General features: G+C 37.6%; 1 long non-coding RNA gene and 1 pseudogene across 1 annotated transcript; both read right to left on the bottom strand.

Moving 5' to 3' along the window:
* Positions 1 to 5,084: 5,084 nt before the first annotated feature.
* Positions 5,085 to 5,890, bottom strand: LOC121784561. Its single transcript, XR_006046729.1, has 2 exons — positions 5,615 to 5,890; positions 5,085 to 5,523 (listed from the first exon to the last, which is right to left on the bottom strand). It is a non-coding gene; the product is annotated as an uncharacterized LOC121784561 (long non-coding RNA).
* Positions 5,891 to 14,331: 8,441 nt separating this feature from the next.
* On the bottom strand, positions 14,332 to 17,808 carry LOC121783685 (annotated as a pseudogene).
* Positions 17,809 to 17,862: the final 54 nt, after the last annotated feature.

The following is a 17,862-nucleotide window of genomic DNA, read 5'->3' as shown; positions in this document are numbered from 1 at the left end:
ACGAATTAGCCTCTCAACGACCATACGACCTGCAATAGCTATAATAAACGGGCTCCTACTTAAACGTTACTTGTGAAGATTCATAATCTTTTAATTTATTTCTCCAATTTCTTCATAATTCTGGCATTTTGTCTTCCACTGAGTTTGTCTTCACGCTTCAACCAACTCAAGACTTCGGGCCAAGCTATGTTTCTTTTTCTCGTGCATAGCTTTGGGGTCGAGACGAGGATCACATCACCTTCACATTTAATGTCCTCAAAGCTGCCACAGGAACATGGTTGGATAATGCTTGTTTCTTGGTTTTGTCTTTCAATATGCACTAAATGAACGAAAATGTTCTCTAAAATGTTACTCGATATAAAATGTTTTTACAAATGCTCTATAAATGTTCTATAAAATATTCTATAAAATGTACTATAAAATATTCTATAAAATGTTCCAAAGTTAGACCTTTTATATAAGCTAGCAAGGCAGATTTTGTGTGTGAACAAAAATTAACCATGATTACATTTAGACCTTTTATATGTCTTAAAGGGCCTTTATTACACTATTGTTGTCAAAAACATATAAATTATAAATATAAATATAAATATAAATATAAATATAAATATAAATATTTTCTTAGTGGGATAGGGTAATGAATCAGATTGGTCGAGAATGCTCGATGCGGATCAAGCAAATATTTGATTTCAGATTGGTCGAGCATTGGTAATGAATCAGATTGGTCGAGAATGCTTGACGCGGATCAAGCAAATATTTGATTTCTGATTGGTCGAGAATGCTCGACGCGCAACTTTTTTTTACAGTGTTTTGATTTTATTTTTTCACCTCTTATATAAAGCTGTCATTTTTCTCAAAAAATTTCAACAATTCAACAAAATCAGATAAAAAAAAGGCACCTTTTTCAATTCTCCGTTCATCTCTGTTCACGTTTTCCCACCAACAGTTTACCCATTCTCAATCAAATCACACCAAACCTCACAGATTGCCCCACTGCCCTTGTCGGTAGCTGATATAAAGGCGACACTGAACTTTGTTTAGACCTCATGAGGAGGTCATTATTATGCACTTGTTTGCCTATTTGGCTTTTGGACCGAATAAGCAGTACCGTATCAAAGATGATCTCTAGATGAACTCTAGATTTGTAAAGCAGTGGAGAAAAGATTTGTAAAGAAAAATTATTCGTACATAAATAAAACTGCTTCTGCCATTGAACTCTATGCATGAATTTTGTTACATGTAATAATTACTCAAGCTTCAGTTTAGCTGAAAATCAATGTTGTCATTAAATAAGAAAATTAAAGTAAAAATTATCTTGAATTTTAATGTTAGAAGGATTTACTCTTGCAATGTGAATGTTACCATAAAATAGGCCTAGGTTGGCAATGAGTATTAATTAATTAATTAATTCCCTAAATCAATATTTCTAAACAACCCTTTATGATCTTTATTATAATTCATAACCACAATAAATATATATATATATATATATATATATATATATATATATATATATATATATATAGGAGAGCATTATTCTCCTATTCATCCCTTAGATCCTTTATTCTTCTTAATATGGGCTGTTAGATCTCATTCATCAACGGTTCAGATGATCTGCATTATTACACTATAATGATGCATTATTAGTCGGTGTGCATTATTCAACTGAAAATCTGCATTATTACACTATAATGGTGCATTATTAGTCGGTGTGCATTATTCAACTTAAAATCTGCATTATTAAATGACACGTGGCACAATCTAACCGTCGGGTGACAAAATCGTGGGACTGAGATTAAAAAGAACAAAGAACAAAAGATACAAAAAGGAAATGAATACATCCCTATATATACATATTTATATATATATATATATATATATATATATATATATATAGGGGTGCGTTATATTGATAACCCCTAAATATCGTAATAACCCTATAACTAAATCTGGACCGCACATTTTTAAAATCACGCGGTTGAGATTCAAACTTAGATTTACTTCATAAAAAAAAGGCGGAGGGGTAAAACTGTCATTTCGCTCATTTAATTTCGCAGCCGATAAAATGATACTTCGACCTAAAAAATGATGAAACTATCATTATAAGCCAAAAGTATCATTTTATCAACTTAGAGTATCATTCTATCCGGCAAAACTATCATTCTATCCGGCAAAACTATCATTCTATCCGACAAAGGTATCATTTTAACAACTCAAAGTATCATTCTATCTGCTGTGAGTATCATTTTATCATTTTATCAGTCAAAAGTATCATTTTATCAACTCAGAGTATCATTCTATCCGACAAAACTATCATTGTATGCTGTAAACCTAACATATATAAGCCAACGTATCATTTTATCAGAGTATCATTCTATCCGGCAAAACTATCATTCTATCCGCCAAAGGTATCATTTTATCAACTAAAGTATCATTCTATCTGTTGTGAGTATCATTTTATCAGTCAAAAGTATCATTTTATCAACTCAGAGTATCATTCTATCCGGCAAAACTATCATTCTATGCAATAAACCTATCATTTTATCATTTTACGTGATATTTGGCGAAATTCAGAGTATCATTTTATCATTCAGAGTATCATTTTATCAACTCAGATATCATTCTATCCGGAAAAACTATCATTCTATGCAATAAACCTATCATTTTATCATTTTACGTGATATTTGGCGAAATTCAGAGTATCATTTTATCGTTCAGAGTATCATTTTATCAACTCAGAGTATCATTCTATCCGGCAAAACTATCATTCTATGCAATAAACCTATCATTTTATCATTTTACGTGATATTTGGTGAAATTCAGAAATTAAATGAGCGAAATGACATATTTACCCCTCCGCCTTTTTTATGAAGTAGAGTATCATTCTATCCGGCAAAACTATCATTCTATGCAATAAACCTAACATATATCATTTTACGTGATATTTGGCGAAATTCAGAAATTAAATGAGGGAAATGACATATTTACCCCTCCGCCTTTTTTTTATGAAGTAAATCTAAGTTTGAATCTCAACCGCATGATTAGAAATATGTGTGGTCCAGATTTAGTTATAGGGTTATTACGATATTTAGGGGTTATCATATGATCACGACTATATATATAGGGTTGGACTAGAGTGCTAACTATTTACAATAATAACTAATAACTATCAATGCTATGCGTTAAAATTATCAACACAAAGACATAATTATATCAATACAACATGTAAATTTTAATATCAATACAAAGACATAATTTATCAACACAAGAAAGATTGACAAATGTATATCTTTGTGTTGATATTTTTAACATACAATATTGATATTTAGTTATTAGTTATTACTATAAAAAGTTAGCATTTGATCACAAACCTCTATATATATATAGAGTTGTGATCAATGTCGAACCAATTTTAAAGACCGAACTAGAGACCAAATCTCATCCATCCATTAATCACATCTAATGGTTATTAATAATTACACATTATCTTATTTTTTTATTTAATTAAATTGACACAAGGGTAGATTTGGAAAACCAAAAATGATGCAGTTACGTGAATACACTTCTTCCTCCATTCCCAAATCCAATCCACTTCTCTCTCTCTCTCTACGTTTCTCTCTCACCGGTCCCCGGCTGGCCGGCTCCAACTACCTACCGTGCGGCCTCCCCCAACCCACTGCATTGGAGTTGAGGAAGAAGCACCACACAGCGGAGTGGATCTCCAATCTGGTGGAGATGGAGAAGCTCTCCGACTACACGCGGAACGAGGCATACACAGCAAATCGTCGATGTGATCTGCCGATCTTTTCTCTTGTTAATATCTATCTTCTTATCTCAATCTTCCTCAAATCGTGTTGCAATCATCTTCTAATCGTGATTCATCTTTGAATAAAAAGTTGGAGATATCTACACAACGAAGCCGGACGTGAAGAATTTCGATTACTTCGTGAGATCAGAATTCCGATTACTCCTTAAGCTTACCTTCAGAATCTCATGGAGAATTCCGATGTTGATGGATATTTTTTCGAGTTTTTCATGCATGTAGTATAAACAGATGTATAATGAAGTAACAGTTTGGCTGAATGAAGTAATCCGCAGGTCGAATGAAGTAACGTGAACTTTATTGTGTTGAGATTTATGTATTCAACGACAAGTTCTCGAAGAACTGGACTGTGTCATACTCCACATCTTTTGATTCATATGCATGTAGTTGTAAGATGTTTGGGAGGATTGGGCTTGTATGCAGTCACATCTTTTGGGTCTTGAGAAACAAAAAAATGAAATTAATCCCTAATGAGTTACATGGAAGACGTTGGTTGAAGTCTAAATTTGTCAAGGCTGTGCATTGTGGGTTTGATGATGATATTGAAGCTGGTTGTTTTATTACTTCATTCGGATATTTCTGTTCTTCATTCCCTTACTTCTGTACTTCAGTCCTGTAGTTTCTTACTTCATTTACATTTTGAATTTGAATTTGTTAAAACTTTTTGCAAGCTTAAAGAGAATAGACTGAAGTGTTTTTATAATGACTTAATTTTTCTTTATTATAATGTTTTTCTTAGTCTTACTTTGATATATTTTCCATTTGTCATTCACTTATCAATAATCAATAGATCTCAAAAATGAACTAAGATCTCTGAAATGAACTAAATATGGTACCCAATGCAGTATTACAGGCTATTACTGAACAATATTTAAAGAGGAAAATCCGATGTTGAGGCTGGTTGTTCTATATAGTTCAAGTAGTTCTGTTCCAAATTTACTTCATTCGGATAATTATGTTCTTCATTCCCTTACTTCTGTACTCCAATCATGTAGTGTCTTACTTCATTTACATTTTGAATTTGAATTTGTTTAGACTTTTTGCAAGCTTAAAGAGAATAGACTGAATTGTTTTTATAATGTCTTATTAATCTTAAAGAGAATAGACAAAATATATAGTAGGAGTAGATTATTAATCTTACTTTATATTTTCCATTTCTCAATAGATCTTTGAAATGAACTAAGATTTCTGAAATGAACTAAATCTGTTACCCAATGCAGTATTATAGACTAATAATGAACAACATTAGAAAGCGTGGTACTTTATTTCAAAATGGCTCATAACAGATGTATGTCGAATACAAAACTTGATCTACTAAAATCATCATTTCTTCTTTATATACGCTGCAATCATTTTCTCAACATCAATTTCAATGTGTTTGCTTTCCTCTTCGTAATACGCCGCTGTAACATTTTTGTTGTTAAAGCTCTCATGGCTGTTTTGGGCTAACATCAGCGCCGAACAATATTTGGCCCTCAAGCTCTGCAGCACCCCCGAACTTGATTCTTCAAGCCACAGTTCCAGCAACCTTCACGCTCACCCTTGTACGTTTCCATATGCGGCATCAGAAATACTCCACAGTCTTCAACGTTATCAACTGTCCTCCATGGCATATTCAATCTCTGCATTTTGAAGTTGGACACGATCTTACAGTATGCGTGGAGACTATTCTTGGCGAGGAAGTGACAAAAGTATGATCTCTGTATGTACAAAACATATACATGTCATTTATAGTTGTGTGTATTCATATGTATGTGCTATAAAATTCAATCATAAGAGAAGAATACGAACCAATGTTTCTGGAATGTGACCATAATTTATTGTGAGGTCATTGTCATCCCCGTTTGCAGAATTGTCTATTACAACAATAGCGTTTCTCTTGAAGCAAAAACAAACAACATAATAATGTTGATTTGCACATATGGGGAAGAACACCTATTGAATGAAGTAACAAGCAACATGAATGAAGTAATAAAGTATAAGAATGAAGTACTATGAACAATCTGAAAAATGAAGTAACAAGAAACATGATTGAAGTAATATAGTGTACGAATGAGGTAACATGCATCATGAATGAAGTAATAAAGTGTACGAATGAAGTACTATGAAAAATCTGAAAAATGAAGTAACAGGAAACATGATGAAGACATAAATCAGACTTGAAGTAATACTAATGATGTTGCGAATTAGCCACCAGCAAACAATTATATTTCACCCCTAATTGAACTTGTTACCCACTGATTGATGAACTAATTACGCAAAAATCAGAAACCAAAGTAAGAAAGTATGAAGTAAAGTAGAATTTTGAAAAATATAAAACTTCAATACAGTGTATTACATGAGGCATAACGTTTTGCCGGAACGCAATCAGCGTCCATCTGAAACAGTAAATCGAAGCAATTTTAGCCATAGACTTCAAAATAGGAAGTTCAGAAAAAAATATAATATAAACCTTCACCTTCCATTGATGAATTTCTGGTGTCAACTATTTCAAATCGCTTGGAGATGTGGACGTCGGCTGATAGAGAGATAGAGATGCTGAGATCGACGGATATAGATGTTGAATCCGTGGTTAATCAACGACTATCGATCGACGACTTTCGTGTGTCAGCCATTTTGAATCTGTGGTTAATCGACTTGAATCAGCTTGAGATGTCGTCGATTGTAGAAGAGGAAGTTGTGGAGTCGTCGATTTTGGCAGAGAAGCAGCGTTTGAGCGTCAATTTGCAGTAGAAGTGAGAGTTGATTTGGAGAAGAAGATGAGCGTCGCTTTGAAGAAGAAGATTCGTCGCTTTGTGGAAGAAAATTCATCGATTTGTAGAAAAATTCTTTGATTTGGAGAAGTATTCTTCGATTTGGAGAAGAAGAGAACGAGAGAGATGAGAAAGAAGATGAGCGGCGTGAATGAGGAGAAGCAGCATGGAATTTTTTTTAGCCTAGATGTAATTTGACCGAAATACCCATGATTTGAAGTATATTGCTTACATAATGAAGTAGCGAAATTCATGAGACATGGTTTAATCTCATCCATTCAAATCTAGATCTAAGGGCCCTAATTTGGTCTCTAGTTCGGTCTTTAAGAGTGGAAATGTAAATAATAGGACTCTCTCTCTCTCTATATATATATATATATATATATATATATATATATATATATATATATATGAGTGTGTTAAGGTCCTTTGCAGCTTTTCAGTCCAAGCTTCAATCAGATCACAACCCTTGGATCCTTGAATTGGATGGTTGCGATGATCCGCATTATTTGACGAAATATTTGCATTATTGGTCGGTGTACATTATTAGAATGATATATATAGGGATGTATTCATTTCCTTTTTGTATCTTTTGTTCTATTGTTCTTTTTAATCTCAGCTCCACGATTTCGTCACCCGACGGTTAGATTGGTGCCACGTGTCATTTAATAATGCAGATTTTCCATTGAATAATGCACACCGACTAATAATGCACCATTATAGTGTAATAATGCAGATTTTCAGTTGAATAATACACACTGACTAATAATGCACCATTATAGTGTAATAATGCAGATCATCTAGACCGTTGATGAATGAGATCTAACGGCTCATATTAAGAAGAATAAAGGATCTAAGGGATGAATAGGAGAATAACGCTCCCCTATATATACCTCAAAATCAAAATATAACCTACGAAGATCCTTATGATGGAGTTCGATACCCATGCATGACCCAATGAGCCCTGATCCCTTGTAGGGCCCTTCCCCTATAGTAAACCAGCGTTTTCTTCATCCCCACGGCTCGACACCCTTCGGTCCTAAACTCATTAGGGTACTTACGGTCCCTAGGGCCGAAGAAGTACCACTCCGGGTCCCGACTAGGCAACAGAGACTTGTCTGCATTAACTCCGATGATGCACACCAATTATAATTAAAATACAATTGCTATTGCTCCCACCATCCCTGAATAAGAGCCCTTTTTTTGCCATTTCCGTTCGTCCCTTAATAAGAGTCTATTGTGACAGAATAGAACAATTGTGTAATCGAGACATACATAACATAAAGAGACACAGAATTTACGCGGTTCACCAACGTTGTGTTTGCTACGTCTACGGGCAGGAAATGGAGAACAGATTGTAATCAGAGTGTTTTCAGATTACAGAGTTATGTGCCCTACTTCTATATAAATACGCACACAGACAACGGGCTAGGCACAATAACACAATTAAGGCCTAAAACAGAAATACCGAGACCCCCGTTTGGCTAGCGGCAAATCATACAGATTCAAGGCATACTAACGGAATCATATTTCACTTTTACCATAAATGGTAAGTAGGCCCCACATTGCATCAACTTATTTCACTCACATTTTATTATAAAACTGGAGTAATATATATAAGTGGAACTCATATTCCACTAACTTATTCAATCCACTTTTCTTTACATTTTTTAAAACCCATGCATAACCACATAAGACTCTTATTGCGGGACGGAGAGAGTACTAAGTAAGGAGGCACAGTTGGTTTTACCAACCAACAAGTTCCCCTGTAAAGTTCCACCTCGGGTATGATTTCACGGCCTTGAATTTTCCTTTTGCGGTAGTAATTGACGAGCTCTTCATCGGTGGGATGGAACCTGATTATCAGGGACGGAGATAGCACTGGCCAAGCCACCGCTCCAGCAGGGGCTTGGCTGGTTCCGGACCCAGTATCCTCCCCGCCCTGGCCGACATCTTCGTTCTGTAACTGTGCGTGCGAGAAATTTGATTTGGGGAAGAAAATAGTCTTACTGGGCTATTAGTTATATTTTATGTTGGGCTTGGGTCATTAGGGATTAGTGATTGGAATGAAAGCCCAAATTTCTAAGTGTCTAATTAATTAGTATAGTAAATCTTATTTATACATCTTCACATTATATAGAAGGTCCGATAATAAGTATTCTATCATATTCCAAGTTTCCACGCACCATTTTTAGTTTAATATTTTTGTGATCTTCTTCTTAATATTATAGTGTATACTTTATTTACGATATTTCTTTAGTCACTTTTTTATATTCATCTATTTTTTCAATATTATGAATATTATATGCTACTGCTTTTTATACATATTATTATATGTTATAGTGTAAGTTTTAAGACCATTACTTCCTTTTTACTATAAAAATATTGATGGTAAAGTTAAAGACCTCTCTCTCCCATATACTATAGTAGAAGAGCCTATAGAATATTCAAGTGATCCAAATATGAGTGAAATATTTTTTTAAAAAAAATGATAACAAGACTATTATTTATAGTTGGCGATTTATAATAGTATAAATAATTTGAGTCAGTTATCGCTTTTGCAGATTCTAAGAAGCGTTTCTTTTTTGTTTGTTAGTGACATAGGAGTATTTTTTTTAAAGCAAGATATCATGACATGCTCCAGCTGCTCAAACCGCTGGATCATCAAACTTTTCATATAGCTTCATGCTTTACTAGCTAATTAAACAGGCAGAGAGAGATGTTGAGAAAACCGGGTAATTTTCTCTCAAATAGTGAAATGAACCGATTCAGTAATTTCAGAGTTAACCCAATGGGGTCTACTCGATAAAATTACTTCTCCAAATAAATTCTTTGGAAAGACTGGTGAGGACACTGTCCCTCTTAAATGCCAGATTCCTAATAGAATTTATCAGTCGGTGTTTTTATCACAATATAAAAACACCCAAAAGAACCGTACAAAACACTACTACCAAACCCGCAAATAATATTGAATACAATACTACTACAGAAAATAAATCCAGAAATAAATGCGGAACAAAATAGGTAATAAAGAAAGAACACACCCGAAACTTTGATAACGGAGTTCGGCCAAATTGCCTACGTCTCCGAGCACCCTCTGCAGAGCCCGCTTATATATAGACGGAGAAGAGAATACAAATTTGGGATGGATTACAAAATGGGGGGTGAGCTCCTTTTATAGGAAGCCACACCCCCAAACTATCTACTCCCACCGATGTGGGATGGCAAATATTTTGCCAAAATTTCAACAAATCTCCACCTTGACAAAATATCAAATCCCACCGAACACAAATCTTCTCCATCCAAACAAACGACTCGTGGTGCTTTCATATTGGCGCAGTCAAGCGCCAGCTCCAAATCGCAGAATATTAACCAAGTTCAAACAATGTTCAAACTTGGCTCTCGTCACCACCTTGGTCAACATATCTGCAGGATTCTCCAAAGTTGGAACCTTTCTGATGACAATTTCCTCTTCTTCGAGAATTTCCCGCACAAAATGATAGCGAACATCAATGTGTTTCGTCCTTGCATGAAAGACTTGATTCTTTGCTAAATGAATAGTACTCTGGCTGTCAGAATATACTTCAAGTTGTTTCTGACCAACACCTAATTCTTTCAGCAACCCATGAAGCCAAATTGCCTCCTTCACAGCTTCAGTAATGGCCATGTACTCTGCCTCTGTCGTAGACAAAGCTACCGTTGACTGCAAGGTAGACTTCCAACTAACTAGCGCATTCGCTAAAGTGAACATATAGCCAGTAGTAGATCTTCGCTTATCCAAATCACCAGCATAGTCGGAATCACAATATCCAACTGCAAAATGACCAAGTGATTTATCCTGCTCAAACAACAAACCAATATCTACAGTATCTTTAATATACCGCAGAATCCATTTCACTGCTTGCCAATGACCCTTTCCTGGATCATGCATGTATCTGCTTACAATACCAACGGCCTGTGAAATGTCTGGTCTTGTACACACCATTGCATACATCAAGCTTCCAACTGCGTTAGCATAGGGAACTTTCGCCATATATTCTCGCTCGTCTTCCGTATTTGGAGATAACTGAGAACTAAGTTTCAAATGAGGAGCAAGTGGGGTACTTACAGGTTTGGAATCATCATTTATACCAAAACGCTGTAGTACTTTGGTCAAATACTGCTTCTGTGTCAGCCAAAGCTTGTCTCCTTCTCTATCTCTTGTTATCTCCATGCCGAGAATCTTCTTGGCTTCCCCCAAATCCTTCATCTCGAACTCTTTACTCAACTGAGCCTTCAATCTGTCAATTTCAACTTGGCTCTTTGATGCTATCAGCATATCATCAACGTATAAGAGTAGGTAGATGTAGGAACCATCTTGAAGTCTGCGCAAATACACACAGTGGTCGTATTTGCTTCTTGTGTACATCTGATCCTTCATGAACTAGTCAAACCGTTTGTACCACTGTCTTGAAGACTGCTTCAATCCGTACAACGATTTGTTCAACTTGCAAACCCAATTTTCTTTACCAGCAACCTTGAATCCTTCCGGTTGGGTCATATAGATTTCCTCCTTCAGATCACCGTGTAAAAACGCGGTCTTCACATCAAGTTGAGCTAGCTCCAAATTCAACTGCGCTACCAAAGCCAACAAAATTCTAATTGAGGAATGTTTAACAACAGGAGAAAATACCTCATTGTAATCAATTCCCTCCTTCTGGGCGTAGCCTTTAGCTACCAATCTTGCTTTGTAGCGAACATCATCTTTGTCAGGAAATCCCTCTTTCTTTGCAAAAACCCATTTACATCCAATTGCCTTCTTGCCTTTCGGCAATGGCATCAGCTTCCACGTCTTGTTCTTATGAAGAGATTGCATCTCTTCTTCCAAAGCACCTTTCCAACCATCGCTTTCTGAACTTTCAATAGCTTTCGAAAAGATACATGGAACATCATCAACAGCTGGAAGCGCATATGCTACCATATCCGCAAATCGAGCAGGTTTCTTATTTTCCCGCCTCGTTCGCCTGACTGCAATTGGCTCTGATTGCTGCGAAGGTTCTTGGGGTGGAACCTCTTCATCATCTGACTCTTCTTCTTCCATAGGAGAGTCATTTGTGGTGTTCGTAGTTGGGATCACAACTGCTTCTTCGAACTCCACCTGCTTCGGTGTATACTCCACCTGCTGCAAAGTATCACTACTATTTGGATTTACCTTATTCAACATGGAAGATTCATCAAAGGTAACATCCCTACTTACAATCGTCTTCTTAGACTCCAAACACCATAACCGATATCCTTTAACACCAGCACTGAAACCCATAAACAAAGCCTTCTTTGCACGTGGATCCAACTTTGATTCAGTCACATGATAATATGCAATAGAACCAAAAATATGCAAAGAATCATAATCAGTTGCAGGTTTACCGGACCATACCTCTAAAGGAGTCTTGCCATCAATGGCAGAACATGGCAAACGATTGACAATGTGTTGAGCGTATGTGATGGCCTCAGCCCAAAATGTCCTGTCTAGCCCAGCATTAGACAGCATACAACGAACTTTCTCCACTAGTGTTCGATTCATACGCTCTGACACTCCATTCTGCTGTGGTGTATTTCTCACTGTGAAGTGCCGAACTATGCCACACTCCTGGCATATATCTTGGAAAGGATCACTCTTGTATTCTCCACCGTTGTCTGATCGAAGAACCTTGATCTTCCTCCCCATCTGATTTTCAACTTGAGCTTTCCATTTCAGAAAAATCCCAAGGACTTCATTTTTGCTCTTCATAGTGTACACCCAAACTCTCCTGGAAAAATCATCAACAAAAGTGACAAAATAGTGTCTACCTCCAAGCGACGGAGTCTTGGCAGGTCCCCACACATCTGAGTGCACGTAATCCAGATTTCCCTTCGTATTATGGATTGCAGTGCCAAATTTCACTCTTCGCTGTTTTCCCAGAATACAATGCTCGCAAAACTCTAATTTGCAAGACTTCGTACCTTTCAATAATCCTTGCTTGGCGAGAATTTGCAATGATCTCTCACCAGCATGTCCCAATCGCATATGCCAAAGCTTCGTCGCCTCTGCATCCTTCTTGTTACTCGAAGTTGCAGTTGCTACTGTCCCAACAACTGTACTACCTTGATAGTAATACAAATTGTTCTTCCTTACACCTTTCAGCATCACTAATGCTCCTGAAGTTGCTTTAAGAATTCCATCTCGCATCATCACAACTAGGCCTTTAGATTCTAAGGCCCCCAATGAGATGAGATTCTTCTTCAACTGGGGCACGTACCGCACATCCTTCAAAATTCTGGTGGATCCATCCTGATTCCGTAGCTTGATTGAGCCTATCCCGACTGTCTTACATGGACTGTCATTCCCCATGTAAACAAGTCCGCCATTGAGTTCTTCGAAATCAAAGAACCACTCCCTGATGGGACACATATGATAGGTGCAACCTGAATCCAATATCCACTCGTCTGGATGCGATGTTGAAGGCGAAACCGTCAAAGAACAATCTGACTCCGCATCATTTTTGCATTCAGCAACATTTGCATCTTGCGAAGCCTTTTCTTTCTTCTTCAACTTTGGGCAGTCTTTCTTCCAATGTCCTTTCTCATAACAGAAAGCACACTCATCTTTGGCAACTTGTCTTTTCGATTTGGACCTTCCTCTTCTCTCCTTTGATCGGCCTTGTTGACGACCTCTTGCCACTAATGCTTCATCTGTAACTGCTTTGCCTTTCATTTTATCTGTCTTTCGCAATTCATGACTATACAAAGCAAAACATACAGTATCTAAAGACACATTCTCTTTACCGTGGAGTAATGTGGTCTCCAGATGTTCAAATTCATCAGGTAGAGACGACAACAACATCAATGCCAGATCCTCATCCTCAAATTTCACATCTAAATTTAGCAGGTCTGCTACTAATTGGTTGAACAAAGTAATGTGTTCATTCATAGTGGTACCTGGTCGGTATTCAAATCGGAACAACCTTTTCTTCATAAGGAGCTTATTCTGACCACTCTTCTTCAGAAATTTGTCCTCCAGTGTCTTCCACAATCTATGTGCAGAAGTCTCATTTTTGACAGCATACTTCTGCTCCCTGGACAGACACGATCGAATTGTTCCACAAGCTAACCGATTTATGGTACTCCAATCTTTATCATCTATATCTTCTGGTTTCTTTTCTTCAATGGCAATGTCAAGACCCTGCTGGAAAAGAGAGTCTAGAACCTCCCCCTGCCACATACCAAAATGGCCAGTACCGTCAAATATCTCCACCGTCAATTTCATATTTGACAGTGGAAACCTCGACCACGATGACGAAGAACTAGCCTTGTTTTCTTGATCATTACCCGCCATTACAGACTCAAAATAAAGTATTCAATATTACAAACAAATAGAACCAAGGACGAACCTTGGCTCTGATACCACTTGTTGAGAAAACCGGGTAATTTTCTCTCAAATAGTGAAATGAACCGATTCAGTAATTTCAGAGTTAACCCAATGGGGTCTACTCGATAAAATTATTTCTCCAAATAAATTCTTTGGAAAGACTGGTGAGGACACTGTCCCTCTTAAATGTCAGATTCCTAATAGAATTTATCAGTCGGTGTTTTTATCACAATATAAAAATACCCAAAAGAACCGTACAAAACACTACTACCAAACCCGCAAATAATATTGAATACAATACTACTACAGAAAATAAACCCAGAAATAAATGCGGAACAAAATAGATAATAAAGAAAGAACACACCCGAAACTTTGATAACGGAGTTCGGCCAAATTGCCTACGTCTCCGAGCACCCTCTGCAGAGCCCGCTTATATATAGACGGAGAAGAGAATACAAATTTGGGATGGATTACAAAATGGGGGGTGAGCTCCTTTTATAGGAAGCCACACCCCCAAACTATCTACTCCCACCGATGTGGGATGGCAAATATTTTGCCAAAATTTCAACAAGAGAGACCACAAATACATGGTAAATTATTAACTACTTAAGTATCTACTAATTAATAAATCTTCACATGGTCTCATAATTACGAATGGATCTTGGAAGACCACTGTCACAAGGGACCCGGATGATTTGGAGCTTGTGGAGGCCCCTCCCATTTGGCTGTTGCCGTCGGGGGAGATCGTGAACCCCGAGGGCAGCAGGGGAATGAATGAGGTGTCCTCACCATTCATCGCGATGTTAATCGATGGAAGATCCACGGGGCAGTACACCACTAATGAGCCAGATGAGTCTAGACAGCTCTCTTGGAGTATCATCATATTGTTTTGGCTTGTGTTAAGGCCTGTTTTGGATGATAATACTCCTATTGATTAATTAAAATAAAAATATAATTGCACTTATACCTAGTACTCCTACTAGTAAATAAAAAGCCACCCTCAAACTATAATATGCATATATGTATACATTTATATAATACTACTAATTGGAAATTAATGTAAGGCCAAAAGTTACCCTGAGCAGAGAGATGCAGCTCCCTGGGTGTGAGCCATTGGCAATGTGAGCAACTTCTTGAACTGGATTTTGATTTGAGAGCACATCCCACTACACAATAAATAAAGGGATGATTACTAAAATAACTTAACATGACCATACAAATAGCTTTTCCTTTTTCAGTAACATGAACTAAAGGATTACCTGAGAACGGGTTCGCTCGTCCCTGAAGAAGTTGAAGACGTTGTGATGGGAGACGGGAAGCCATACAGTGGCTGCGGCGCTGCGGTTGGCCTGGCCAGGGTCCATGCTGTTGTGCAGCGTGGCCCTGACCTCAAGGTCGTTGGACCCGATTAGGGTTGTCAAATGCTGGCCACTGGAGGGATTGATGCTTGCACACAAGTTGTTCACCATTCTCTGCGCAAGCTTCATCATGCTTCTTGTTCCTAATGCTGATGGAATGACTACAAAAATACAAACAACAATTATGCACTTACACAATTCCTATGGCTATGCCCATGAGTTTGAGTGATTAGGATATATTTTAGTGTAAAAAAAACCTCCAAGCTCAGGGTTTGTATTCAAGCAAGCAATTCTCTCCCACATCCTCTGAAGATTTGAAAGCCACCTCTCAGCCCCAAAGGCTAATCCATTATAGATAAGGTCTCTGTATCTATAGCCTGTGGACTGGCGATTTATCCTCCACTTCCCAATGCTCGATCCACGTCACCTAACAACCAACACTTCATCATCATTCTACATACACACATAAGGTATTTGAAAATTCAAAATACTACCTTGGAGTAGCCATCAGGCATTTTCTGTATCAAGCATCCAGAAGGGAGAATTGGCTTTCTTGATTGGGGATATCATAAGAGACATCAACAACAGCCCATGATCCAGCTTCAATCTGCTGAACAAACCGAAGGAAGTAGAGTTTCCTTGCTGGGACTAATGGTGAGAGCACCTGCACCTCTCCATACATCTGCCACAATAAATACAATTACTAGCTAGTATAAACTTAACATATGTATCACATAAATAAATACTCCACCATTAATTACCAGTTGTAATGAATCACTGTGGCTCCCTAGCATTCCAGATGATATCACTTCAATAGTCCTCACCCTTGACACAATTGCAGGAAACAACTCCATCCATTTACTCTTCAATACAAACATATATAGTAACACAAATCAATAGTAGTAATATATATATACACAGAAAAAAGAAAAGCAGAAAACCCAACTTACAGAATTAACAAACACATCAACCAAAGCCAAGTCATCCACGCTCACAACTCCTGAGCTTGTCGAAGCTTCTGTCCTAACACTAGGGTTCTTTAAGTGACTATTAGGCCTCGGAAACGCCCTCTCATAGCTCTCGAGATTGAGGTGCTCTCTGCCGTCGGTTGCAGACTTGATCCACAGCATCTCATTGCCCTGCAACAGACTGATGAGCTCATTCATGGCTGCGGAAGCTACCTGAGCCATGTGGGACTTGTCCACATCGGAGATGCTCAACGAGCTCCCAGGGAGGAGATCGAGAGAAGGGCAAGGCATGCCATGCCCACCAAAACTAGCCATTGACAAATCCAATGAGGAGACATGAACTGGCTGCAAAGGCGGCAGCTGGGAAATAGGGCGGCCTATGTACTTAGCCGCAATACTAGAAACTCTATCCAGCTGCGAAAAGTTGAAGAAAAAGATTACATTTTTTATGATGAGAATACAAACATGAGTGAGACTGGGAAACGAAGAGACCTCTTCTTTTAACTGGGCGTTTTCCATGCGGAGTTTTTGCCCGTCGAAGTAGGAATCCTCAGTGACCGGAGGGCCGCCGCAGGAGGGGCAGATGATGTTTCTCTGGGCATCTCTCATAGCAATGTTTTCGCAGCGGATTCTGTCGTTGTCTGCCCTTAGTGTGCAGTTGTCTGATCTTTCATGTTGTGCCTGAGGAGGAAAAGAGACATATATATACATCATTCCATCAAAACTTTGAGATTGTTGCATTGGTTTTTTGAGGAAACAATGAAACCTTCATTTGGGTTCTTCGATTTTGGAACCAAAATTTGATCTGCCGTGGATGAAGGCCTAATTGTCTGCTTAGCTGATTTCTTATCTTCTCATCTGGATGAGCACACTCTTTGAACATCCTAACAAAACAACACAAGCACACAAACCTTATTATATTCATAACATTAAAATGCCGATACAAGAAAAATCGTTTCTTGTTATAAAAATCATATCTTGATGCTTTTTTCATAGCAATCATTCAAATACTAAGTTCAAGAAAATCGCCTTTTGGTGTGTAGGATACTCGAACAACTAAAACACCCATTTCAAGAAAATCGTTTATTGATGCTTTTTTCCATACTAGAAAGAATAGTCGAACCATTAAAATACCCATTTCAAAGATATGGTTTCTTATGTTTTCTCACTTAGTGAAAAAAAGTCGTCTTTTTTCCTTAGTATTTTCGAACAACTCACAAACTAATTTCATAAAAATCGATTCTTGATGATTCTGTTATCGTGGTGATGCAAGTGCATGGTGGAGATGGAGTTTGAGAGAGAATAAAAAAAAGGGGAATATCTCACGATTCGAGACTCTGAATTTGGTGGGCGGTGTGTCGATGGTAGCGCTTCTTCCTCCTCTCGGAGGCGTCGTGGGAACCCCCGCCGCTGGATCCGCCGCCGCTACTGAACTCCATGGCCGGAAATCCACTCACCTCAGCAAAAGATCGATGTGATATACACAATAAATAGTACTATAAATAGTAGTACTAGTTGTATATTCAAGATGAGCACCAACTATTCTCATAACACTTTAGAAAGGTATAAACTTTGA

This window comes from Salvia splendens, chromosome 21 (genome assembly GCF_004379255.2).
Source record: "Salvia splendens isolate huo1 chromosome 21, SspV2, whole genome shotgun sequence".
Lineage (NCBI taxonomy): Eukaryota > Viridiplantae > Streptophyta > Magnoliopsida > Lamiales > Lamiaceae > Salvia > Salvia splendens.
This window is presented reverse-complemented; position numbering and strand designations above follow the sequence as displayed.